The sequence below is a fragment of the Halichoeres trimaculatus genome, unplaced genomic scaffold (assembly GCF_033239565.1).
Source record: "Halichoeres trimaculatus isolate MK-OKI-2021-1 unplaced genomic scaffold, fHalTri1.1 fHalTri1_scaffold_23, whole genome shotgun sequence".
In the NCBI taxonomy this organism is placed as follows: Eukaryota; Metazoa; Chordata; class Actinopteri; order Labriformes; family Labridae; genus Halichoeres; species Halichoeres trimaculatus.
In genome coordinates this window covers 14,299,229-14,312,994 of record NW_027437201.1, presented here as the reverse complement: position 1 = coordinate 14,312,994, position 13,766 = coordinate 14,299,229, and the positions used below count along the sequence as shown (strand labels likewise).

The window sequence follows — 13,766 nt, the reverse complement described above, 5'->3', positions numbered from 1 at the left end:
CCCCAGAGAGAGTGGGCTGACTAAGCTGAGTGTAAAACTGGCATCTAACGTGTGTGTGTGTGTGTGTGTGTGTGTGTGTGTGTGTGTGTGTGTGTGTGTGTGTGTGTGTGTTAGCAGAGAATAAGATGACAGGAGAGAAATAGGGTCAGGAAAGGAAGACGATAATACCTGACGGAGGAGGTTTGAGAGTTCAGAGTCGCTTAATATGATACAGAAAGTCTTCAACTTCACCTGAACTAGCTGCTCACTCTCTGTCGTCTCTTTGAGACGTGTTCACAATCTTTAACCTGAGTTCAGAAGCTCTGTAATCATCATTTCTATCATATCTTTAAATAGCATCAACTGTCCTTGTTAAGGGTCTTCTAGCCTCATATTCAGCTGACTGTAAGTGGGAGTGTCAGTAGCTCTGTAACAGAAAACACTGTATGCGCTTTCTCCCCTAGAAAAACTACAAATACCAGCACACCTTGTTATGTTTACATCCATCAAAGCTCCCCACCTTCTGTATTTACAGGGTGAACTGCAGCTAGGGCAGGATGCTAATAATTTCTTTGTGAAAATATTTAAAAGTAGACTCAGAAAATAAAGCTATGGTACCAATCTGCTTTAAGAAAGTGGAAAGTTTTAACCAGAATAACTGACTCAAAACCAGAAAACATCTTTTGACCCAAGCGTCTGATTTTCTGTGAACCAACAGCTTTAACTCATTGGCTGCCATTGATGTCTATAGACGTCAATTCCATTACAACTGTTGACTGCGGTTGTTGTCAGTAATGTGTTTCAGCTGGGGGAGGCGGGGTCTGGCAGAGCTTGTCAATCAACAGCAGGCTCATAAACTACAGTGGGTGAGAGCAGTGCGCTCTTTGGATGAGAGATCAGCACCGATATGAGGAGAAGATGTGATATGACAGAGGCGTAGCGAGACGCTGGAAGTCAGAAAAGTTCAGGCAGGTCACACTCAAACTGAGGATGTGAGGATGTGCCGTGGTAGTTTAGAGAGAATCGTGAGAAAAGATGTCGCTGATCATGGAGAGGATCAAAGGATGGAGCAGCCGAAGTGAACCCGATCAAAAAAGTACATTTCCTCTGCTTTTTTGGTATCAAAAACAGGAAGCGAGACATAAAAGAAGAGAATCCACCCTTCTTATGTAGTTTTGGTGTTTACAGAGTCATAGAAAACAATATTATCTGGGTCTTGAAAGATCATTCAAGATGCTCTGAAAATGTCAGGAAGCCAATGAGTTAAGAAAAAAAATAAGTACTGGTACTTTCTTTATTTACCAGTAAATTATAAGTGCTGTCAATTTCTTAATTTGATATAACTGAAGTTTGGGTTAAAGAAAATGTTTGAGTAGAAGTCAAAGATATGTCCCGGTGAGATTCTGAGAAAAGGATGGGAATAATCTATGTAAAAATGTACTTTTTGAGGATATTATGAGATTAAAACAAAGTTATCTTAGATTCTTTTACACTTCCAAGAAAAGGGAAAGCTCATATTCTTGAAATACTTACAGCGTGGAGGAATAAAAGTATTCATGCTGTTTCTAAGAAGATGTAAATCCCTCTTTCATCACATTAACTCTCCTGGAGCAGGAAAAAAGCCGCTCTGAGGCTCCTCAGTCTTTACTTTCTGAGTGACCATGGTGCAAAGGAACAGGAAGCTACTCTACGTAACCTCTGAATAGTTTATAAACCTACAGTAAAGTGATGCAACACACAGTAAGGAGCATTTCCTCTGCTTGCAAACACAATGATGGGTTTAAAGACTACTTTATCACACCATGATGTACATGTCGGGGGGCACGTCTTTCTCGCTGTGCATCCTCACGGTGACTGATGATGTGCACTGCATGCAGTTTTAATTCTTGACTTTATAAACTGGTATTAATAACTGTTGTAAAAAAAAAACACCATGCAATTAATGCAGAAGCTACAAAAAGACACTGTTCTGTAAAGTGTGGTCCAAAGTGCAGCAGTTGTTCCTGATTTCAAGTTGTTGTTTTTTTTCCCTTTGGCCATGAAGAGAACAAAATACAAAGAGAAATGCCTCTCCTGATTTGTTTTGGATCATCTGCTTTGAAGAAGCATATCAGCTCATTTTTGTTGTGAATTAAAATTGTTAAACACCTACACAAAAACAAATTAGCCATGACCTAATGAACCTCTGTGCTCCATCCAAATTAATTCTGTCAACATGAGATTCATTTTGGGTTGCATTGCGCTGAGCTTGTTTGTCTCTTGGCACATTCAGACAGAGGCTCAACTGTTCCCTTTGAAGGCAGCAAGCCCAGAGTGAAGCCTGTAAAGAATCTCGACAAGCATCCGTGCTTAGTGAGCAAGGTGCTGATCAGACCACCTCCACCTCCCCCTGATACTCCCATCTGTCCGGGGGAAGCTGCAGCCCCTGGGCCACAGTCCACTAAGACATATGGCGGGAGGTGTAGCTGTGTGTTGGTGGGTGTGTGTGTGTTCTCCTCTTGTGTTTGTGTAATGGACGATACAAGAAAGGACGCCAACAGAGATAAAACGCAAGTTTTGGTAAACAACAGTTGTGGGATAGTCCTTCTCTCAACAGGTGATCATGACAGGATCAGGCTAAAGCTTCAGAAGTACAGTCAGAAATTTCTGTGAAAGGCCCTAACCCCTGTGTACCCTGATGGTGCAAGACACAAAATTTAAAAATCCTTTAAGACAGTATAATCCAAAGCTGTCTAAGAGTGGTCAGATGGAGGCTCTAACACGTCGGGAGTTATGACATAAGATGAAGTCAGTGTTGTGGTGCTCAAGCCAAAGACTTGGACTCTGCTCTGATTGGACCTTTGTTCCAAGCTTGTGACTAAACTTGGAACGAAGGACTGATGACTCACACTTGGGCTCAGATGTTGACTGCTTGAGGACTCTTAGGACATGAGGATTCAGACTTGTTTACTGATGAATAAAAACTGTTCTTATTGATTTTTGTTTTCATTTCAAAGGCCCTAATAATTTAATTAGATTCAAGCAAAGGCCAGCACATGTGCTCATGTTTCAAAGATCTTACACCAATCTGTCACGACCATCCTGATCTTGTGTAGTTTCCCCCTATGGTTACTTCAGGATGATTTAAACCTGTCAGAATGGGACTCCCCAAGACCTCTAAGGGTGTGTTGTGGTCTGTCACCAAGAGCAGATCCTTGTCTGGTCCTGCTCCAGGTCTCTGCCTGTATTGGCGCTAAATAAATGAGGATGGATTGGAAGACTGGAAGTTATGAGGTGGATCATTGCACAGATGCTCGACTGGCTGAGATCAGAGGATTTGGAGACTGAGTCAACCCCTGCAAAGACAATGTGGATGAGTCAATGCTAATGTCTGCTGACTTAAAAACAAGTAAGAAACACCTCAATAAAACTGTACACTATGTCCAGTACATGTGAGATTTTCCCATAGAATCTGCACTGATCAGTTCATTAAAAAGACCTTCAAATGTTTATACGCACTTGCTTTAGCAGCACTGCTGACTGCATATCCAAAATTTTAAGTCGTGCTAGCCATCCTGAGTGCTGTACATCTGACTTCAGCTGCCATGACCCCTGCAAACTCTTGATATCTCGCAGTGCGTCTGGCAACTGCAGAATGTGAGAGGTGTGAACCATGAACAAGCTCTTGAGTTGCAAGTCGAGTCATTAAGTTCACCATTTACTAAATACCAGTGCGTGTTAATGCATAACACTGTTTATATTTCTTTATTTGCAATTTAATTACTTATTTTTCCATAGCAATACTTGTTTACTAGAAACATCTCTGGCTTTGGTCAAAAGGCTAAAAGAAAAGATCACAGCTGAGTTGAAGCTGATAAAATACTGATGTAACCGTTCACCAGCACGTTTGGTGAGTTATTCATAATTTTTGCATCAGTTTCAGAATATAAAGACAAGAAACAGGTCTAAATATTACATACGTTGTCTTTAATATCAGGTCAGAGGACTTTTCCCAGCCTAGATGTATCTTTTTTTCTGAAGACTTAGAGCGAAAATGAAGTGTTTTATGCTGTTGGTCTGCAGAGGTTTTTGTTTCTCATCTGCTTCAGAACAAACATTAAGCAAGCCTCCACTTCTTCTAAATTTCATTACATGATTCCCACTCAAACGCTTTCATCATCTCTCGATATGGAACACAACACAAGAGAAACATAATCTTCCACATTGGCATAATCTGCATTTATTGAAAATGTTTGCACACAGCTTTCAGGGCAGTTTTTTTTCGAGGGGACAGCGCTTGTTAATAGAAGCTAGGAGGCCTGTGAATTAAAATGCACATGCAGCTCCAAAGCCTGTAGGTACAATTTAATTTTTAATGTGTTTACAAGTTATTGCACAAGCACCAAATGTTGTGGATGCAGTTTCTGTTAATGAGGTTTGGGCTGGGGCTGTTTGAGCTGTGCCTACAAGGCCTGAGATACAATAACCTGCGCATGTCTGCATACAGCACGCTGCTACATCACAGCCAGGGAGGCAAAGGTCACACCAGCTGCTGCTGGTTAAAGATCCAAAACTTAAGAGAATCACTTTGATTAGCTCGATTTCACATTTTTAAGTCCATCAACATCTTTCTTAAAGCACAAACTGGATCAGTCGTGGTGTTGTTCTGGAGTACAGTGACTTTTTCCTGGGATGACACCGTGCTTGAACCAGACATGTTGGTTATTTATACAACTGGAAAATAAAGCGTTCCACTTTCTATGAAGACTGGCAACAAAAGCATAAAAGGCAAAGCTATGAGTTGGAGCCAAATGTTTCCTCTTTTTGCTGATTACTCAAAGAAAACTTGACTTTATTCTTTGCCTCGAAGGGATAGAGACTACAAAAAAGGTGCAAACAAAAGTCACCAGACGTCCAAAGTTTGCAAAAAAAAAGATGCAAAGTAGGTTCCAGTGTGATACCAGAACAAACAAGTTTACTGTGCACACTTTACTGTTCAGATAATTACTTTTATATACACATAAACTTCTGTCTGCTTGTCACAAAGACTTGAGTGTCTGTTTCACCGTCTGAGGTCCAGTGTGAGTGGGTGGCAGTGGGTGGTTTAAAGCCAGTGATAGTCTGCAAAGTTGAAAGTGAAGAAATCAACATAAAACATGTTTGTATTTAAATGGAGTGTGAGCATTTATTATACAAGTTAAGGTTTTAAGTTTCTTTCCAGAAGAAACAGTGGATTGTGTACATCAGCTGCCTTTGTGAACTGACTGCTCTGTCACATTATTCAAGCTAACGCAGAGCTGTCACCTCAACTTTTGTAACTCTGTATGTGAAGGGATGAGGCACGTATAGAATTTACAGTATACAAACATCTTTCATGTCCACACATACATACACACACACACACACACACACAAAGCACACTCAAATATTTGAAGCTTCCCCACCCTGTTGCACCCCTCACATGTTTTTCTCTCTCTTCATCTTTCTTTCTCTTCATTTTAAATCCTGCTCTGCGTTCGTCTGCCACGCCTTTCACCCTGCACTCTGCTGCCTGTTCCCGCTGACTTTCATCTCTGCCCTGTCAGGTGAGCCTTTGAAGGTGTGTGTGTGGGGGGCGAGGAGGGGTGAGGAATCGGCTCTCGATCCCTCCCCGAATCATTAACAGTAGGGTAACGCCACAGCTGCAGCATTAATGAGACGCTCTCCATACTTTGTCAACAGAGTACAAAGAGCGCTGGAAAACTGAAGGGAGGATATATTGGGTCATGCATTGCCAAAGGTTGTTTCTTTAACTCTCCAAAGAAGACTTCTATGGTTTTTTTGAATCCCCTCAGATGTAGTTCGGAGCAGGTCAAACGGAGTGTAAGCTCTCTGCACTTTGCCTGGGTAATCAGTTTGATGGAGTAGGCACTCAACTCCTCAGGTCTGGGAAAAGAACAAAGTTAAAGCACTTTTATGACAACCTCCTGGATTTATTTCCCACCATCCTCCTCTTTCACACGAGCTAGACGGCAGGAGAGGAGGAAAGAGGTGGAGGAAAGACGTGAGAATACAACAATGCAACAAACAATCTAAAAGAGTGATAGTGTTCCTGTCCTTTTAAAAAACAGGCATCCATTTCCAGAATGAACTGCACAGCTGAATAAATCAGTCTGAGGTTAATAAAGTTGTCATGTGTTTGATTTTCCAGAGGAAGAAGGAAGGCGAGAAAAGGAGAAAACAACGACAGAAATATGAAGCCATCAGCATTATCTCTGTATTTTATTGTTTCTGCAGAGGTCACTGTGAACACGGCTCCTTCTGTCATTTTTACTTCAAGCTTTCAGATGAAATTCTTCTCTGGATGTTTAAATCAAAGAACCATAAGGATGTGGATCTGCTGTGTATGTCACTGGATGCTGTGTGGATAGAAAGCTGGAGGCTGAAGCACCCTCTGACTCCAGTAACTGCCTGTATGAAAGTAACTGACATGGATTTTTTACAAACTGAAAAAAAGCTGCTGTCATATGTTTGGAATATCTGATGATCTCCTAGTAATGGAAGTAATACAGCTGACTTTTGTTGCTTGTACATTTTTAATTGGATGGTTCATTTCAGTTTGTTTGGATGCGTGGGACGCCATAAACAGAAACTAAAAAATAAGTTTGTTCTGTTTTGTTGTATTCTGTCTTATGGCACACATGCAGTGCCTTCTTTAGATACAAGGACAATGCTATCTAGCATTTCCAGCACTGTCTTAAAAAAAAAAAAAAAAAAAAAACCTTTGGTGTCATCTGGTCTCTGACAGCTAAAATACTCCTGGTGCGTCTGCGTTTTGTTATGGCAAACTGATCAAACGGGTTTTATTCAAATCTATCTGTCAACATACACATGATCCGTTCTGTTGCAGTACATCTGTGTGGCTGGTCCATTGTGTTGCCGATAAAATGCAGCCATCCTATTGTTGGCGGACACAGAGCTCTGACACATAAATTCAGCATAGGAAAGATCAAGCGGGACAGGAAGCCGTGACAGGAAACTACCTAAAAAACACCCAGTGACTTTCAAAATAAAACAAACTGTGTCAGAATCAGTTCGTATTTAGCTTGACTGCAACGACGAATGGACATAATGAGCAGAGCCAGACCAGGAGTCAAAAGGTTTGAGGTTTTACAGCACAACATGAATGAAGAGAGACTTATCAATGGAGTGGGAAGCATGGGAACTTCTCGGTCTGTGACTCCAGCTGTCTGTCAGTTATGCAGCTTGTTGGACTGAACACGCAGCTGGTGTAAGTTGACCAACGCAACCGAGTCGCACTGCAGACGTTTCCAGTGTATTTCAGGCATAAGTAGAAACTCGTTTACCCCTTAGGCTCACTGATGTCTAATCATCCAGTTACCGCCCAATCACAATCATGATAGTACAGGACTCCTGATGTCAACTTTTACAACACAACGATGACATCTAGCTGGGAACCAAACTATATGCATTTTTTAAAGTACAATTCTAAGTCTGAAGATGCTGCTCATAATACGTAATTGTTTTTAAGGTTAGTGGATGAAAACAGAGCTTACAGTGGCTTTTTAAAACAGACTCAGTGTGCACTTCTAAGGGAGTCAGAGGTGGTGTGGGGCAACTTTCAAGACCCAGAACACTGAGCAGAATGAGAAAAACTCAGAAAATTAAGGTTATAAGCACTTCAAACACAAAAAGTTGGAAATATTCTAAATCTGTATTTTCTTATGAACAGGCTATGTTTGTGCATTTATCATCGTTTCTACAGTTGCACTTCACAGTTAATTACCCTGAATGGTTCCCTTTTTTCTTAAGTAACATTATTGTCACTGTGTGCTGCATTAAAAATTTAAAGCATCTGCTATAAACAAAGCAACCCTCCAGATTACACTTCACCTCTGCTTGTTAACAGTCTGAGGCAGGTGTTGCACAGAAACACACATTTTACAACCCAACAAGCAGCGTGCACCAATTATTGATGCCAGTCACTGCTGCCAAGTTTTTTTTTTTTTACGACTTTGTTCCTCAAGTCCTTTACGATTTAATTGTTATTCTTTCTCCTCTCTTTCCTCCTGATTCTGTTGTTTTTTTTCAGCCTCACTCTCACCAATTAAAGTCAATCAGCCGTCGAAGTGGACTTGTGACTGCTAAAAGAAAGCCGCGGTCGACATTGATGTCATCACTATTCATGGAGCTGATTTCAACTGTCCCACTCAATAAGCAGGAAGGAGACAGAGGAGGAGGAGTGCAGATGCTGACACAGCAGGCAGCTCCACAGAGTCTGCCTGGAAGCAAACACAAAGGCTTCATACTAACAGATTTGGTGAACAAAAACACCACATCATGTTTACGATCTGTGTGGTCGGAACTGTGTCCCAGTTAGGGAAGTAAACCAGACTGCTCCAAGAAAGTTTCATACACATGGGCTGATTCTCACACCAGTAGATAACCATTTGATGAGCAGCAGGATGTTTTATTTCTTTAGATGTTCTCTGACATTGATCACACCTGTGACAACGAGTCGCTTATTGATGACACACTGAGGTGACTTTCTGTCAATGGAAACACTGGATGTGCTGACAAATAAGTGTGCTCTGTGGCACGGCAGGGAGAGTAAGTCATTTGACCTTTGCCCTGGAGATTATGGGTGATTTGAGCCCCCCTCCTTGTGCAATGACACCTCATACAAGGCTGCAAACACACACATACACACAGAGGCAGTGTGACCCTGAGCATGCTGCTGTTGCAATAAACATGGATGTTTTAAAAGGGTGTATTTTATTCTGTGCTTGATTAACTGCAGCTAAGAAATGGTTCATGTGCATGTGTTTGTAGGTGTGTACAGAAGTCTACATCAGAAATAAGCCTTTCTGTTTCAATCTCCCCTCAAACAGACCCTCATCTCTAGATGTATCACAGCCAATGTAAGAAAAGGCTAACACCTCATCATTTTCAGAGAAGTACCTTCGAGTGGATATTTCTGAGCTGAAGGTTTGTTTGGTTTGGTGTAGTGTCTCCCACTGGGTGTGGGATAGCTCCACTGCTGGAATTTAAGCCCTGCAGCCCTGATACAAGATGGCTGTGTTGGTAACTCGCTGTGACAGCCTTTCAGCCGTGGCTGCAGACAAACGTCCCTGGATTCTGAAGGTGCTCAGGTTCAAACTAAAGGCAGAGATGAGGCAGAAAGATGACCAAATAACATCCAGAAAGAAGGGAGAACGATTTTACATCACTCTGAACAACACAAATGTGTTTTCATCCAGAGCTGCTCTCTTAATGCAAATCTGAGAAATGAGCTCATTCAGCTTCCCCTTGGACACTGAAATCTGTGAGAAATGTATAAGAAATCACTCACAATGTGGGCGATGCTTGGATACAATGTACATCATCTTTTACCTAAAGGGATAAATCTGTTGTTTCTTCTGAGAATTATATGAGGCGCTTGTTTATAGTAAGTGTTTTGCCCATAGGGGCTCTCAGTCAGTTTGGCCTCTTTGTTTTGAAAAATGCTGGAGGAAACAGAGGAATGGTAAATTATCAATGGGTTATCATTTAATACAATTAGTTTTGAGAAAATTCAACCCAAACACTTAAGTGAGTACATGCTGCAATTAGAATGCATACGTGCTTATCATGTCAAGCCACATTGTTTTTTACTTTATGTGTATTTAACACATACTCATACACAAAAATACACCTTTATTTTTTACAAAGAGCTCCCTGCCTTCCTGAATACTGCTGGTTTATCCACTTTCTTCAATTTTCTGAGTGGAATGGAAACGTTGGAGTGTTTCTTTTAAGAGCAAGTGAGGCAGAATGAGTTGCATCAAATGCATAATGATGCAAGGATATCAAATTCTACTACATGTGACTTGCATATCATATACCCAACCAAGCTCCATGAAGTGCAAAGAGGCCAGGTGAAGGTAAACAGTAGCAACTACTGCCACCTATTGCTTGGGAGGTTTTTTTGCACTGCATTGCAGATAGTGTTGGTCACATACTGTATGTAGACTATACCATGCACAGGAGTGCAGAGTGCAAGATACTACAATATACAATTCACTGTTCAACTGTTGATGTTGAAAATTAGTCACTTTACAACTTCTAATGCTTACAAAGTGAATCAGGAGGTACTTATGTTACTCTCATTTAGTTATTCAAGTCATCTATCTGCAAAGTTCATAAGCCTATTCAGCTGAATGGAATAAAAATGTGTAAATATATACACACTCCACAGTGAAAGTACATTTGTTATTAAAAGTAAGGTATCTGTTCATCCTAGGGCTTGTTGGAAGTAAAGGTCAAATATTGGCTGGAATGCTCCATTAAATTCAAAACACTGAAGATAAACTGCAGTGATTATCCTTTCAGCTCGTCTCTGTGCCTGTGGCCTGGATCTGAGGGCTACTCGGCTGCCTCATCTCCCCCACACAAAAGAGCACCTTGCCAGGCACGTAATCCTCTAAGACCCCATATAGAGCCCCGAGCCCTGGATCTCCCCCTGAAGGCCACAGCTAACCGCTAACAACTTCTAGCATCTGGACAGCCATCACTAAATGCTAATGACAAACACAATGAGTGCAGGGATTTTAATTGTATAGCTGTCCTGGGGTCTAGAGAACAGGCTTAGTCTTAAATAGCACATTAATATATTCCGCACACATTTCTAGTGATGTTCAGGGTTTTTCTGGGAAGCGAACGATGAGGCGAGGCGGAGAAGGTTAGAAAGGGAATATGTGGTGGGGGTGTTCAAAATCCCTCCAAGAATCTTCCCCAAAGCTACAGAATCTGTGCTGCTTTTTAAACACCCAAATCAGTTCCACCGTGAAAACACACAAACACTCCAGCCTGGAAAGTCTCTCAGACCCCCCCTGACGCCTCTAGCCCTCATTTCTCTCATTGAACTCCCATTTACATTTCACATACACACACGCTCACACACACATATTAAATCAATAATTAACCAACCCAAAGTTCCATGATGGTTACACATTTTTATAATGATGCTACAGAAGAACCACAACATTTACCCTGATAGACACTGCATCAATATTTCATAAACTGTTAGTGAAAATTATCTTGTACTCTGCTTTAATGTTTTCAACCAAAACAAAGACTGCTCATGACTTTCAATTCCTTACCAGTTAGTTTCTATTGAAGAATAACAGATTTTGTAGTGATAGAAACATCTTTTAGAGCTTTGGACCTGGGTGTAATTCAAAATAAAAGATTACCAGCCCTTAAGTTCGATCGGTAACGCGTTTACCCTGACTAAGGACTAACTCACCAGGAGGAATAGCAAATTAATACCGCCAAGTAAAACTACTTTATCTTTACAGTAACTTTAATACAGTCAAAATGCTTCATAAAAGAACAAAAAAAGACTGAATTTAGGTAGAAATTAAAAAATAAAACAAGAAGGAAGATGGTGGTCATAAAAATACTTGAAAGTGAAATAAAATCCTTACAGTAAAACCAATCAAATAAGCTAGGGTGGAAGGTGAAATAGAATAAGATTTAAAAAAAACAGTTCATGTTTAAAGGATCAGATCAACACTAGAAATAGAGAAATTTTACTTTTGTAAAGAAGGTTGTTCATAGATTCGCATTAGTAGTCCTTTGAAAACCTTAGGTGTGATCAAACTACATCTTGTAACAAATTTAGACGTGCAAAAAAAACATTTAAATATGTAACTTTCTTCGGTATCAACTATGAGGACTGGAGATATTACTCAATCACAGATGTGAGGATATGGAAGGATGGGCTGAACAGGAAAACATCTCAATGACTCTACGTCACTAAAAAAGCACCTGTTGAGTACTGTTTCCTTCATGCTAGTGGTTAAAATAGGACATTTAATAACAATTTTAGAGCATCTGAAGCAAGTGTTAAACGGCTGTTCAGTACTGTTTACACATGCGACTGCCTTGTTGGACAGATTTACAGAAACAGCTGCTGATGAATCCTACCTTATGGAGCAGCTGCGGTCCTCTGGCGCTGGGATGTTGAAGAAATGTGAGGAGCCTCTGTTAGACGGCTAGCATCTCTCTGTCGGTCCCGCTGCCTGATGTGGACAGAAAAGCACACAAACACACTCATCAGTATATTTCAAACACCTGTGATCATACACCAAACCATTAACATACAGAGCTGCTCTCAGTCACCAAGCATGGACGCAGGAGGGACAGTGATTCAGTGCCTTGCTTGAGGGCAGTGCATAAACAGATTTCCCAAGAGGCTGTGATGTGGTCATTGAGAACCTTTGTGCAGGCTCCTGCCAATATTCAGCTGTGTTTACCTCAGTCAATGTGAGATCGGTCTTAAGGAAACATTGTCCACACAAAAAAACAAAGGTGACTTTACCCCCCACCTCGATCAATTAATCCAGCAACTCAATACTGTACTCTCCCTTTCCTGCCCTCTCTGTCGAACATCCATTAAGGCTAAAGCTTATATCCCTGATATACTGCACTTCTTCACAAAGCTGACAGAAAATGTTTTAGAAATCATAGTTTGTCTTTATGTGTGCATGTGATGATGAGGACTGAAATCAGGGCACTGATTATTTAGGAATTGAGAGTGTTTCTAATCTTTGGTTTTGACTGTGACAGAGCTGCATGGGAATATGGAACATTGCTTTGCTGGTTCAGGGAGGATCTGTCATGATCTCTTTGAGCTCTGGTTCTGCACATCTTTTCTGTGTAAGTCCTGCGGAGAGAAGAGAGAGAATCCAGCAGTGACTCCAGCTATGCAGAGACTCCTGCTGTGAGCGGAGCTGTTTCCAAACCAGGATGGGATGTTTGCTTCGTAGATTCTCTGCAGAGCCAAAGAAGAACTAGAGGTAAAGATGAGGTGAAAGACCTACTTTTAAAATGTCCTGCATTTTTATGTTAGAGCCTCCAATCAGCAGACTCACTTTAGTTATGGGGGACTTTTGCCAACTCAAGACAAAAATGGAACTGCACCTGTACGTGACAACTTTGGTCTTTTCTGCAGGTTTGAGAGAAACATTTTGAAGCATGTGGACAGAAATGGACTTTTTGGAGCAGTAGGGAACCAGGAATGGCAAACAAGAAGCGAGATCTCACATGTATCTCCTGTTGGATCATGCGCATCATGATCTGAAGTGTTGACTGACACAAATACATCAGTGTGAGCACAGGAGGAGAGAAGACTAGATGTGTTTTGTTTTTTTTTCTTTTTCAAGGAGCGTGTTGTGAGTGTGTTTGTGGTGCATCTTGTATGAAGTGTTTGGCAGAATCTCTGGAGATGCTCGGTTATTGGACTGCAGCTCCGGGCAGCAGAACTGCAGACAAATGTATAATTAAAAAGCAGAAATCATGAAAGGTGTTTCCTCTTCCCCTTGAGGAGGATTTTTGCTTTGTGTTCCTTTTCTCTGCCTTTCCATTCCTTCCATTATCTCCCATGATTGCTGCAGCTCCTTTACGCTCAGGGAAACTATTCAATTTTCTAAATGTGGAGTCAAAACGTGATCTGGAGTGTGATCTGAGTTACAACACAACTCGTGTACTTCATTCTTACTTTCAAAGAATAACAGTTCTATAATGTGGGGTTTTGTTTAGTGTTTAATCTAGTGTAAAGAAGCATTGGAGGATTCTTAAATCCTAAATTTGGTTTTTAGAAACCTGCTGAGCTGTTGTCTTCTCCTCCTCTTTTTCCTCTCGCTCCTCCTCCTTTGGCTGGCTTACTCATCCTCCGTCCCCACATTTGTCTTTTTGTCTCCACTTCTACCTCCCACTTTGGATCTCTCAATAGCTCTTCACTTTTCTTCCTCCCCCCATCCGTC

The 13,766-nt window shown here is 41.1% G+C and overlaps 1 protein-coding gene across 9 annotated transcripts in view; it reads right to left on the bottom strand.

The window, feature by feature from the left end:
• rbfox3a (RNA binding fox-1 homolog 3a) overlaps positions 1–13,766 on the bottom strand; it is a 511,621-nt gene that overhangs the window by 394,296 nt on the left and 103,559 nt on the right. For all 9 annotated transcript variants that reach the window (XM_074663816.1, XM_074663822.1, XM_074663819.1 and 6 more), the window contains one exon: positions 11,929–12,023. The gene's annotated coding sequence lies outside the window, so the exon portion shown is untranslated. The remainder of the gene's footprint in view (positions 1–11,928; positions 12,024–13,766) is intronic.